Source organism: Apium graveolens, chromosome 2 (assembly GCF_009905375.1).
Source record: "Apium graveolens cultivar Ventura chromosome 2, ASM990537v1, whole genome shotgun sequence".
In the NCBI taxonomy this organism is placed as follows: domain Eukaryota; kingdom Viridiplantae; phylum Streptophyta; class Magnoliopsida; order Apiales; family Apiaceae; genus Apium; species Apium graveolens.
The window spans coordinates 65,313,339-65,327,486 of NC_133648.1; the positions used below are offsets into that span (position 1 = coordinate 65,313,339).

General features: G+C 36.8%; 1 non-coding gene across 1 annotated transcript; it reads left to right on the forward strand.

Annotated features, from left to right (window-relative positions):
* Nucleotides 1-12,595: 12,595 nt before the first annotated feature.
* LOC141710087 (small nucleolar RNA R71) lies at nucleotides 12,596-12,702 on the forward strand. Its single transcript, XR_012570626.1, has one exon. It is a non-coding gene; the product is annotated as a small nucleolar RNA R71 (small nucleolar RNA).
* The last annotated feature ends 1,446 nt before the right edge of the window (nucleotides 12,703-14,148 follow it).

Sequence of the window (14,148 nt, forward strand, 5' to 3'; positions counted from 1 at the left end):
TAAAGTGAGTCATAAGTTCTCGAATGAATATTCAAATGAATATTCATAAAATAAAATAAACCGAGTCAGAAGTCCTCGAATGAATATTCAAAGTAATATTCATTAAATAAAACAAAGTTATCGAATAAACCTTATTCGATTAATTGTTTTGAAAACTATATCAATATATATATATATATTATACTCGGGAACATCGACTCCCTGTTTAAAAAATGTTCACCTTTGGGTCCCCTATACTAAGGGTATACGCAACTACTGCTTATCTCTAGCATAGGTATTATGCAACTTATAAACAATTGAATAAAAAATTAGATATCAAGATTACGAAACAGACATGCATATATACCATATCACATGCTCCAATATATCGCAAGATTTGCTAATAACAATCATGCACTTATCACAAGATAATGCATATACATATATTTGCATCACCCCAACAGTATAACGGGTAGAAAACTTTCCTGAGTGCTCCCGGATAGACTTAAGCTTAGAGTGGGTCCGATAACCTATGAACAACAACATAAGTCAGAATTAAACCCCGGTCGCTTAAGAAACTAGACTTTAACCAATTGAACCCTAACGTTCGCTTTAGCGCTTAACGATTCACTTAAGTCGCTCGTGTACCCTCGGCTCTACCATTTTTAATAAATTAACCATTAAGAGTTTTAAGGCGATTCTTTCGCGAGCACCTTACCAACTGCCTAATCCACTTTAATAAACGTTTCATACTCCAATTAGTCATTTAAGGGCCTTAACCAAGGTTTCAAAGTAAGGCGAGGGGTAATGGTTCGGTCGCGAAACGCCGTTACTTAAAATGGTCGTTTCTCCTAAACCGTACATCGGATTCAAACGAACCACATATCAAAACGAAACTTGAAACATAACCTATCTAAGAATGGAAGTGGTTAGTTTATAGAAGTGGGTGTTCGGGTCCAACAGTTAATCACAAAACAGTTGATAGAAAATCAGGCATTACGACGGCTATAACCTAACGATTTCCAAAGTTTAAACTATACCAAATCATCACCAATTCAACAAAAATCCAACATCCATCAACATCAAACTAAAACCATTCATCTAAGCACCATTATCATCCAAACAAACCGAACTTAAAACTAAGGGTTCAAGAATTTATACCTTCCTTGGAGAGTGGGTAGTCAGTAACAAGCCTCTAGGAACCTTGATCTATGCTTAATCAACCTTAAGCTTTCATGAAAATCAAGAAAATCAAAGTAAGTTACTATTCACTACTATTCATCATCATCTTTGATGAGTGGATTAGCTAAGAAAACCATGGAATCTTGATCTTAAACTCATGGTATAACTAAGTTATGAAATATAGGATCCAAGGAAACAAACCTTGTAATTTTCCATGGCCTAGAACTTGAGTTTTGAAAATCTATTTCTTCATTTCTTGAAAAGGCCGAATGGAAGAAGAAAGAAATGGGGGAGAGCTTTTGCTTGCTTGTTTTTCTTTGGGAAATGAGAAAGAAATGCTTGGTGGAGGAGATTTTTGAACAAATATCTTGATAAAGTGATGACATTACTCACACATGTCTTTGCTTGCATCATTCCTTTGCCACATGTCCTTCCCTTATGGTTTGATGATGTCATCCTCCTCTAATCTCTTTGATTAGTTCTTAATTATTTGGTTAATCCTTTGGTTACTTATATAAGCTTGATCCTTGGTCGCTTATTTGTTTTACGGTTCGCTTCACTCTCGTTCTCGGTGATCGTTCGAGGGATCATATCCGGGATCTTATTACTTGGGTTCCCTTAACCTTTCTCAATACATTATATTCTTTTTATGATCCTCTCTTATAATCCTTGAATTTAAATCCTTTTAATCATGTTACCTTATACTCAATTCTTTCGGTATCTGGTGGATTTTCGGGAAAAATCAAAGTGTTCGGATTTGGATTCTGACGATCTTTACATACACTTATATACCACATAGAGTACTAATAATATCTCAGAAGATCAATAAAAGAACCCCTACATAGTGTGGTATGAAAAGTTGTCTTATTCAGCATAATCAGCAAAAGCACTATTCATAAGGGTTTCAAAAATTCCAAAAATTGGGGTTATTACAGTCTCCCCTCCTTAAAAGGATTCCATCCCAGAATTAGATAGAAAATGAATAGGGATACTTTCTTAGCATTGCACTTTCTAACTCTCAAGTAAATTTTCCCACATTGTGGTTCTACCACCAAACTCTGACTAGTTTGATAATCCTTCTCCTAAGAACTTGTTCCTTTTTGATCTATAACCCTTCCTGGTTGCTCCATATAAGTTACGTCTGGTTACATGTCTATGCGCTCATATGCCCCTATTTGTCTGGCATCCGAATTATACTTCCTTAACATTGATACGTGGAACATGTTATGAACTTGCTACATGTTCGGGGGTAGGGCTAGCTCATATGCTAACTTCCCAATACGTCTTAATACCTCAAAGGGTCCAACAATTCGTAGGCTTAGCTTTCCTTTCTTTTTGAACCTCATCCATCCTTTCCAAGGGAATACCTATAACATCACTAGGTCCCCTAATTCCTACTCTTTGTCATTTCGTGTCAAATCAACATACCTCGTGTGTCCATCTTGGGCTACTACCAGCCGTCCTCTGATTAGATCTATTATATCCTTGGTCCTTTGGACTACTGCGGGTCCGAGCATCTTGCGTTCTACAACTTTATCCTAATATAAGGGAGATCGACATTGTCTCCCCTCAAGGATCTCATAAGGCGATATCTCGATACCTGACCTACGATCTATTGTCGTGAGAAAACTCAATCCGTGTTACGTGATCATTCCAAATTTCTTTCAAGTCTATTGTATAAACTCTCATCATAGCTTCTAGCATTATAGCTTTTGCTTCTCAATACCCATTCTTTTCCAGTTCGTAATCGCTACTATCTTCCGTTCATAATACTATACTGGTTACACTTTTGCTCGTTAGCATTCTATAACCTTTTACTACATGCGTCAACCTTAGTATCACGAATGTGTTTCCATTCCGAATACCACCATGCTCATACTACTCCTTTCTAGCTGTATCTATCTTCGAAAGCTTGATCCATCATATAGAAGTAAAGGAATTTGTTGAGAGATCACTATGATCATGAACACTTGTTCTATTGCATAGTTAGTACAGAAGGTGGCCAGCCTTTAGTACTTGACAAGCAATTAAACAACATGTGGTATCCTACTAGGCTTCTATCACACAGATAGATAGTCATTCGACAATACCTCCCCTTCTGGAAGGGTTGTTCTTCTCAGCTTATATGAAATGAAAAGGAGAGAAAAGAACGAATTGAAGAGAATTGTATATATAAAAAATATACTGCCACAAAATATCTGGCTTGGAATCTACCTCTGAACTATAGAGGTTTATCATAGGAGAACAAAACATATACATATATATATCAACATCAGGTATTATAGCATCGTATTTCACATGCCTAAATATTTTTGATATTCTGTCCATCATTCTATGGACCCATGCTCTTGCTCGAGCTTATACACAATCACCTTTGAAACTCCCTCGCATCGAAAATCGAATCTGGGATCTCATTCTAGACATCATCGTTATTAGAATTCTATGCTTGCACCGCAACCTTCCTCGTATAGTAATACGACTATCTATTGATAAGAAGGAATAAGTATTCAATAGGTAATTAATCGACTTAATTAGTCTATTCAATGATAATTTATACACCACCACGACCCGATTAGTGGTACTCAACTCAACATCCATTCCAATACAACTCTCACGGTTGTAAGTAATCGGCTCATTACTCGCAGAATCATTCCTGCATTACTATGGTCCACCGTTGACCTACTGTAGTCATTCGTTTTCCATGAAGTCTAAATAGATAACCATACGGAGTCCATGCATGTCGTATCGAATTTTTTTAAGGAGGCAACATAATCACCATTCCATGATTCCTGAAGAACACTCCTGAACTTGGCGTACATATGACATGAAGCAGATAAAATTGCAGAAGAGTTTCAATAAAGCAACGATAGCAGGTTAATACCATTATTAACCATATGTCTTTATTGGGAGACATGCATCTCAAATGTTCATTTAGTCATTTCGTAACATGGTCCTGGCTTATCTCAAGATAAAACCTTCTAAGATCGATAGCCCGCTCATGGCGATTACACGAATTAAACCTTTACCAAACTACTATTATGGTTGGGTATTGCACAGTCATCAGAAGGAATGTCAATCTTCCAAACCATAATACAACCTTCACGGCTTCAACCATTATCACTATATTCCTCTGGAACGAGCGCCTATGATTGTTCTCTTACACTTAAAGTGTCGGCCACCTCTTTGGCCTTTCCTGATAGTAAAATTTCCTTACAATCAATGTCTTTTAAATGATCTTCAACTAAATTTTCTACCTCATTTCCAATCACTGCTTGCGTGAAAATGCTCTTCCTTACACTTTGGTGAAAAAAAATATCACCATTTTTCCATAAGTTATTGCCTCGGTCTTTTAGAGGTTAACATTGTCACCATTTTTTTTAACAAAAAAAAACATTGTCACAACTGACTCTCGATCATACTTAGGACGTCTCTTATCTTGGGTCCTACATGTTTTCACAATCTTGACCTTCATTGGGTCGATCTATACTTTCTTATGGTTCAACACGTGCCCACCTGGCATTATTATAATTATGTCATATTCCCTTTATCAAAATTTCTATTCTTGAGAACTTTGAATATTACCTTTCTCCTTATAAGACCTCTAAGGTTATCCTTCAATCGTTCCTCATGTATTCCCTAGATACAGGGCATATCAAAATAACATTTACTAATACTAGAACCATTGTCTATATACTTCTGAAAAATTTCCCCACTGATCCTTAAAGGTTGTTGTTACCTTAATCCTTTCCAATTCATACTGTCAAAACTCATACTGTCCCTAATAAGGGCGAAATGCCAACCTTTATGCATTCCCCTAGGGTTCATCTCAAGTTATCAAAGTTATATCCTTAATTCCACCTTTAAAAAGGTACTTGCATCCTTCTATGGATAAATCAAGTCATATATCCTTGATAGATTATCTTATTCAATCATTCCCACCTTGATAGTCTATACCAATTTCACAATAGCATCCTTATTCAAACTGAGGTCAACACATATGGCCTTCAAAAGATAACAATGTTTACCCGCTTTTCTTTCCTAATTTGATAATGACAACAGGGATGTTCTGGAAGATATTGGTCGTGTTCAACGTGAACTTCTTCTTAATAATTTCTCATTTACTTTTGTTGTTTATCTCAACAGTCATCTCAATGTTGGGATATCTTTCATACCGGGCGTCTCCCTTTCTGGGTATCATGCCACCAGTCTTATACTTCACATTCTTGAAGGTCACTTCCTTCATCCAATTTTCCTAATTTTTTACTTTCTTGTCTCCTCAGTCTATCCGTGTCTCATTATTTATCCTTCGAACTATCTCAAGGTTTCCTCGAATCCTCCCAACTTACAGGGGATAAAATATATGTATCTCTTATGCCTTCAACCATCAACTTTAACTTATGGTGACTCACCCTTATCCTGACGAATACATACTTTTCTATTTCTATTACTACGAGTCTTTAGGGTTTCCTCATACCCAACTCCCTTATCATTCCTCAAACTCTATTGTCTTTATTTTCCTTTCCACTTCAGTTTCTTTTTATTTTCCTTTCTCTTACAATCATTTCATGAACCCACTAATCATTGACTTCAAACATCATATCGTTCTGGGATTCTTGTCATCAGAACAAATCTTGACAACTTTTACAACTTAGCTTCATATTTCATCATACTCGTCCGCCTTTGTTCTGGCTCTAAAGCTTTTACACTATCTCCATAACCTTGGGAATTACTTTCCCGAAAACAATTGACTGAACTTTAATCAGTTTATTCTAACCTCTGGCTCCGTCCCTTTCTTGGTCTTTCACCAGCGGGTGGCCCCTCTCTTAGGAGGGTAAGTGACAAAAACAGTCTTTTGTGATTCGTCCATCATTTATAATCTCAAATGATTCCTATATTTCCTTTAGCCAGGCTCTTGCCTCGACTGGGTCAGCTTGTTCCTTGGAACTCTAAGAGCTTAGCGATTTAAAGGTCCTGAAAGAATTTCTCGCCGTATTGTTTCCTCAGGGTGGTGGTTGGGGATAATAGTCTAAGTTCTGTTTAGGCAGGTCCATGAATTGCCCAATAGGAGTACCATCCTGATTCTCCCTATCTTGTTCAACTTCTGTTTTCTCAGTATGAAATGTTCTAACCTTCTCCCATAATCGGGGTTATCTTATACATTAAAAATCCTTGTTTCCCACTTCATTATGCTATGGGTACCTTCTATCTTGATGTCGACCTCCCTAACTATCACGTTCAAGGTTTGCTCTAAATCTTATTCCTCAAACTAGCTTTCATCTAAGATCTCATCTTTAAGTTCTTGAACATTTGGAACCCAAATTCTGTAGGAATACCTCATTATTCCCTTATCATCTGTCTCGGTATAAATCTCTTATCTATTTGTTGGCTCTCTGCCTTCATTTATCATTTTTTCTGGCACAATATGTTCTTTTCCAATAATTTGGGCTGTATTGCAATCTTAAACAGCTTTTCGGTACCGGCTCCGGTTACCTTCACTTCTATTTCCATTTTCTCAAAATCTCTTGTAAACTCTCCCAAAGACATTATCATCTTGAGTCTCTCCTTTTTACTAAGGGCATCAACCACCACATTGGCTTTCCCCGAATGATAAAGAATCTCCCAATCATAATTCTTGATTAGCTTTAACCGCCTCCTCTGGCGTATGTTGAGCTCTTTCTACGTAGAAATGTACTAGAGCTCCTATAGTTTGTGAATCTCGCACTTCTTTCCATACAAGTAGTGCCTCAAATCTTTAGGGTAAAACTATTGCCACGAGCCCAAGCTCATGGGTGGGGATATCAAATTTTATATTCTTTTAATTGTCTTGACGCGTACGCGATTACCTTGCTGTGCTGTATAAGAAGCACCCTAATTCCTCATGCGAAGCGTCACTACACTTCACAAAATCTCATTTTCCATCCGGCAACGCCAACATAGGGGACGTCACCAACCTTTGCTTCAGTTCTTAAAAGTTGTTCTCATATTTCTCTGTCCATTCGAACTTCTCAATCTTACGAGTAAACCGCGTTAAAGGGGCTACTATGTTTACAAACTTGAACGAACCTCCAGTAGTGACCGGCCAATCCTACCTCTGGTAGTTTCCCTAACCATGGTCATCAATTCCTCAGTGATCCTTTATTCATTCTTGTCAGGATTCTCCACGGGATCCTCCCTAGCAACAATCCCTTCTAGGACAACATCCTTAACCGCTACATCCTCAATATGAACATCATCCGGTCCTGCGTTAGGACGCTCTATCAAATCCACAATCCGATCTCCAATTAGTAATAAAATATCATCGCGCTGTCGCTTCTCAACCTCAGGGTTCGGAGTCTCGCTACCATATACGATAACGAACTACGCTTCTATCATGATATTTATAAGGGATGCCATAAGGGTTTTAACTGTCAGTACTACGTTAGGTAGTCCGACTATGAACTTGGCAAGAGTTCTTATTTTCTTAGTGAACTTATTATCTTAACGTCACATAATCTCTGAGGTTTATAACGCTTGGCTCTGATACCATTTCTGTAACACCCCCAAATCCGGGGTCGGGGATCCGGGTTGTCACGAGTTCCATTTCCCTTAATAACACCCAATCTTAATAAACAATCAACTACTCCGTACTGTGACCCCACAATAAACATACACACCACAAGTTATAGTCTCAGAGATGAATATCCAAAAATAACACGAGTCATTTTATTCCACAATTATAAACCATTTTACCATAAAAAGGGTTTCCGAATAAATTTACATTTCCTTGCCATTATTACAATTCATAGATATACATAAGTCTGGTACAACAAAAGTTGAAAGCCTAGCCTATTGGTAGCTCCTACCTCAGTTACAACGACATCAACGCCTACAGGAAACTGCGGAACGTTTCCTAACTGCTCGCGAATTGGGAGCTTGATCCTGTTCATCTTGTCTATCTGTTGTTGTGTGATGAAAGAAGAAAGCAAGGGTGAGCAACAAGCCCACCGAAATAATATGTATAATAATTAACAATATATGAGCATTCTCATAGTACTCATGAAAGTCTTGGTCAAAAGAAATGAACCAAGTTTGATATCTTAACGTGACCAACTCGCAAAATATTCAGTATATATGTATATATATACTTTTCAAAATCTTGGAAGTCCTCTTCCATGCATAATAAACACAGAGTTTCAGTTTATAATTGTATAAAAATATCGTTGCAAGGTGATCTCATATATCTAACCTTGTCTCAACTTTTTTCGAAAATCTTTGACATGCATAAGATAATCATTTACTAGATATAAGTTTAAAAGATGAAGTTAAAAGATACTCCAATATACTTATATCTTTTCCGAATACTACTTGAACTACCACCGTTCAAGTTATAATTAGTTTCAAAAGTTCATCACATAGATGAGACTACAAGACAAAATTTGAATAGATTCAATCTTTATAATATTATTCAAAAGAAATGAAGTTATGAGATACTTCATTAAGTCACGATATATATATCCATATATATCTCTCATACATTTCCTGGAAACCTCTGTCATGTAAAGTATGAACAGAGTTTGTTACATCCAATGAATTTTTGGAAAGGAAAAGAATTGTGGCATAAACCCGATATCTTGCTGATCAGGCAAAGATACCAATAAGTAACCTTTTCTACTGTAGATGGATGAATTCCTCGCCGGTCATCACCCTAGCCGCATTCAGACCTCGCGCTAAACCGTTACCCGACCACTCACTCGTGGATGGACTGTCACCCAGCCTCTTACTCCTTCATAGACCGTACCCCGGCCTGTCGCTTATGCCGACTCAATCAGATGGACTTACTTCCCGAATATTGGGCAAGTAATCAAATTGTTATCTCAAAACAGCAACCACGTTGCGAATATAAAATACACCACAGAGCCGGATCCCTCGGGTTTTGAGCGAGTATTTAAATCCCCTTGAAAGGAAGATCTTAAATATAAAAATGAGTTTTGGGATCCGCTCTAACTTTTAAAAATAATTTTGAATACTCGAAAACATTTTTAAGAATGTTTGGAGTAATGCCGATTTAATAAAATAAATCAGTCCCAATATATTAGAAAATTTCTGAATATTATTATTTAAATAATATTCCCATAAGGATAATCCTTATAAAAATAATTGAAGTAAAAGTTTTAAAACTCATACTTGTAATGGATATTAAATAACCAAAGATATACTTATACGAAAGTATGATCTTTATTTGAATAATCGAAAATAAGTTTGATTATCAAAACATTATTCTTTAATAAAATAAAGAATATTATTTAATAAATAAGCGGAGTCATAAGTCCTCAAATGAATATTCAAAATAATATTCATTAAATAAAATAAAGCGAGTCATAAGTCCTCGAATGAATATTCAAATTAATATTCATTAAATAAAATAAACCGAGTCATAAGTTCTCGAATGAATATTCAAAGTAATATTCATAAAATAAAATAAAGTTATCGAATAAACCTTATTCGATTAATAGTTTTGAAAACTATATCAATATATATATATATATATATATATATTATACTCGGGAACATCGACTCCCTTTTTAAAAAATGTTCACCTTTGGGTCCCCTATACTAAGGGTATACGCAACTACTGCTTATCTCTAGCATAGGTATTATGCAACTTATAAACAATTGAATAAAAAATTAGATATCAAGATTACGAAACAGACATGCATATATACCATATCACATGCTCCAATATATCGCAAGATTTGCTAATAACAATCATGCACTTATCGCAAGATAATGCATATACATATATTTGCATCACCCCAACAGTATAACGGGTAGAAAACTTTCCTGAGTGCTCCCGGATAGACTTAAGCTTAGAGTGGGTCCGATAACCTATGAACAACAACATAAGTCGGAATTAAACCCCGGTCGCTTAAGAAACTAGACTTTAACCAATTGAACCCTAACGTTCGCTTTAGCGCTTAACGATTCACTTAAGTCGCTCGTGTACCCTCGGCTCCACCATTTTTAATAAATTAACCATTTAGAGTTTTAAGGTGATTCTTTTGCGAGCACCTTACCAACTGCCTAATCCACTTTGCATAAATGTTTCATACTCCAACTAGTCATTTAAGGGCCTTAACCAAGGTTTCAAAGTAAGGCGAGGGGTAATGGTTCGGTCGCGAAGCGCCGTTACTTAAAACGGTCATTTCTCCTAAACCGTACATCGGATTCAAACGAACCACATATCAAAACGAAGCTTGAAACATAACCTATCTAATAATGGTAGTGGTTAGTTTATAGAAGTGGGTTTTCGGTTCCAACAGTTAATCACAAAACAGTTTATAGAAAATCGGGCATTACGACGACTATAACCTAACGATTTCCAAAGTTTAAACTATACCAAATCATCACCAATTCAACAAAAATCCAACATCCATCAACATCAAACTAAAACCATTCATCTAAGCACCATTATCATCCAAACAAACCAAACTTAAAACTAAGGGTTCAAGAATTTATACCTTCCTTGGAGAGTGGGTAGTCACTAACAAGCCTCTAGGAACCTTGATCTATGCTTAATCAACCTTAAGCTTTCATGAAAATCAAGAAAATCAAAGTAAGTTACTATTCACTACTATTCATCATCATCTTTGATGAGTGGATTAGCTAAGAAAACCATGGAATCTTGATCTTAAACTCATGGTATAACTAAGTTATGAAATATAGGATCCAAGGAAACAAACCTTGTAATTTTCCATGGCCTAGAACTTGAGTTTTGAAAATCTATTTCTTCATTTCTTGAAAAGGCCGAATGGAAGAAGAAAGAAATGGGGGAGAGCTTTTGCTTGCTTGTTTTTCTTTGGGAAATGAGAAAGAAATGCTTGGTGGAGGAGATTTTTGAACAAATATCTTGATAAAGTGATGACATTACTCACACATGTCTTTGCTTGCATCATTCCTTTGCCACATGTCCTTCCCTTATGGTTTGATGATGTCATCCTCCTCTAATCTCTTTGATTAGTTCTTAATTATTTGGTTAATCCTTTGGTTACTTATATAAGCTTGATCCTTGGTCGCTTATTTGTTTTACGGTTCGCTTCACTCTCGTTCTCGGTGATCGTTCGAGGGATCATATCCGGGATCTTATTACTTGGGTTCCCTTAACCTTTCTCAATACATTATATTCCTTTTATGATCCTCTCTTATAATCCTTGAATTTAAATCCTTTTAATCATGTTACCTTATCCTCAATTCTTTCGGTATCTGGTGGATTTTCGGGAAAAATCAAAGTGTTCGGATTTGGATTCTGACGATCTTTACATACACTTATATACCACATAGAGTACTAATAATATCTCAGAAGATCAATAAAAGAACCCCTATATAGTGTGGTATGAAAAGTTGTCTTATTCAGCATAATCAACAAAAGCACTATTCATAAGGGTTTCAAAAATTCCAAAAATTGGGGTTATTACAAGGATAGATCTGTTTCTCCCCTGTATTACCCTTAGGAGGAGTGTGTTCCACAGTAGTCTTCCTTGGTTCCACCTCTGCTTCCTTCTGCACTTCTTCTTCAGCCACAACTGCATTTTCTGAAACTTGAGATTTTTCAGGCTCTTCGTCTTGCTAAATTTGGGGGCTTGCGACCTTTCCAGACCTCAAGGTGATGGCGTTCACCTATTCTTCAACTTCCCTCTTGCCTGGATTGGCTTTTGTAGCACTAGGAAGCGTTCCTGGTGGTCGATTCAATAAGGCGTTAGCAATTTGCCCTATTTGGTTCTCCAGATTCTGGATAGAAACAGCCTGGCTTTGGCATATAAGAGCTTGGTTTTTGCACATAAGCCGCAACTCCTCCAATTCAGATTTTTCAGTCGAAGATAGACCTGCACCTCCATGAGTTTGTTACTGAAGTTGGAGTTGTTGTCTTGGTGTGAATTGTTGCTGAAAACCAGGAAGATTGAATTGCTCATTTCCAAACTGCTGGAATGGCTGTTGCATCGCATTCTGATTGTTGCTCCATCTGAAGTTAGGACGATTCCAGTTGTCAGGATGAAAAGTGTTTGGAACTGGTTGCTGCCATCTCTGAAAGTTGCTCACAAACTGAGCTGATTCACTAGATATAGCGCATTGCTCCGTCGTATGCGAACCTGCACATTGCTCACAAACACTGGTTATCTGATTAACACCGTAGTTAGCCAGAGAATCGATCTTCATAGACAACTCCTTTAGTTGAGCAGTGATAGCCGTAGTTGTACCCACTTCAAGAACTCCTGCTACCTTGCCCTGTGGCAATCTCTGAGTTGGATACTGATATTCATTAGCAACCATTAGTTCAATTAGATCATAGGCTTCCTTATAGCTCTTTTCCCATAATGCTCCACCTGATGCTGCGTCAAGCATGGGTCTAGATTGTGCTCCCAAACCATTATAAAAATAATTGATGATCATCCAATCAGGCATTCCATGACGAGGACACTTCCTAAGAATCTCCTTGTAGCGCTCCCAAGCTTCATATAAAGATTCTCCTGATTGCTGCACAAATTGAGTAAGAGCATTCCTGATTGCAGCTGTCTTCGCCATAGGGAAGAATTTAGTAAGAAATTTCCTGAGCAAGATCCTCTCAAGTAGTAATCGAACCAGCTCGTAGAGAGTGTAACCAGCTCTTAGCTTTCTCCTTCAGAGAGAATGAGAATAGTCTCAGCTTTATAGCATCTTCAGAAACTCCATTGAACCTGAAGGTGTCACATATCTCAATGAGTAATGTGCATATTGGGATCTTCAGTTGGAGAACCCCCAAACTGGATTGAATCCTGCACCCATTGAATTTTTCCAGGCTTGATCTCAAAGGTATTAGCTATGATAGCTGGCCGGACAATGCTAGATTGAATGCCATTGATCTTGAGTTGAGAAAAATCCATCAAGGCTTTCGTTCGTGCTGCTGGATCTCCCATTGTAATGAGTACCTGAAACACAACAAGTAAACCTTGAAAGTAAAAAAATCCGAGTCAGTGAACTTTAACGACCACTGATGACAAGCACATAAACTAAAAATTAACACCGAGTCCCCGGCAGCGGCGCCAAAAACTTGTTAGGGTGAAAATACGCGCTAAAATTCACGTAAGTATACACGTTCGCAAGTAGTATAAGATATAAATCAGATTCGTTCCCACAGAGACTGGTTTAGGTTAAGTTCAATTTATGCACCTATGCAACAATGTATGGTTATCGCTCAATGCTAAGACAAATAACAATTTGGGTTTTTATTAAACTAAGATATTATACTAAATAATATTAACTAAGAGAACTGAGGTTGAATTACTATATATGACAAACATGGGATCCTAACTTCATTAAATACTTCATTCAATAGCCTTATTATTCTTAACCTTAGCATGTAATGGTGATGACACTAATCAAATAACACGAAACTAGTAAATGCCAACTTTCGTTGTACGAATACCCTACTACCAAACATCCACAAAAGAGATAGAAGTTGAATATACACCAATTATGCTTAGTCCTTATATGTCTATAAGAATTGAAAACATAACGGTTTAATGCGCAAGTTATCTATCGTGATTACATAGGGCAAGTAAGATGGTTAAAATTACCTATGAATCATGCATAACAAATACATGAACCTATGCTAGCATGGCAAGTTCTAAACCTCTATATTCACTGTCACTTCAATAGAGATTAACACGCTATCTTATTTGTTAGCTACGCACATATGACGAATAAGCACAACCAATACTAGGATATCAATCAATCACCACACACCAGGATATCGAAACAAATTAATTATTGAAATCCATAAGTAAATCTGCTAGAATCCCATGATAACGATTAGCCCATACTTGAACTCATCGTCATCATGGGTTCCAATAAAAGCATGGTATAAACAAGGTCTTATTAAACTGAATAATAATTAAAGGACGAATAAATGAGATCTAGGTTCAACAAGAACGAAAACGAGCATCCAAAGTTACAACTATTTCAAAGAATCACAAG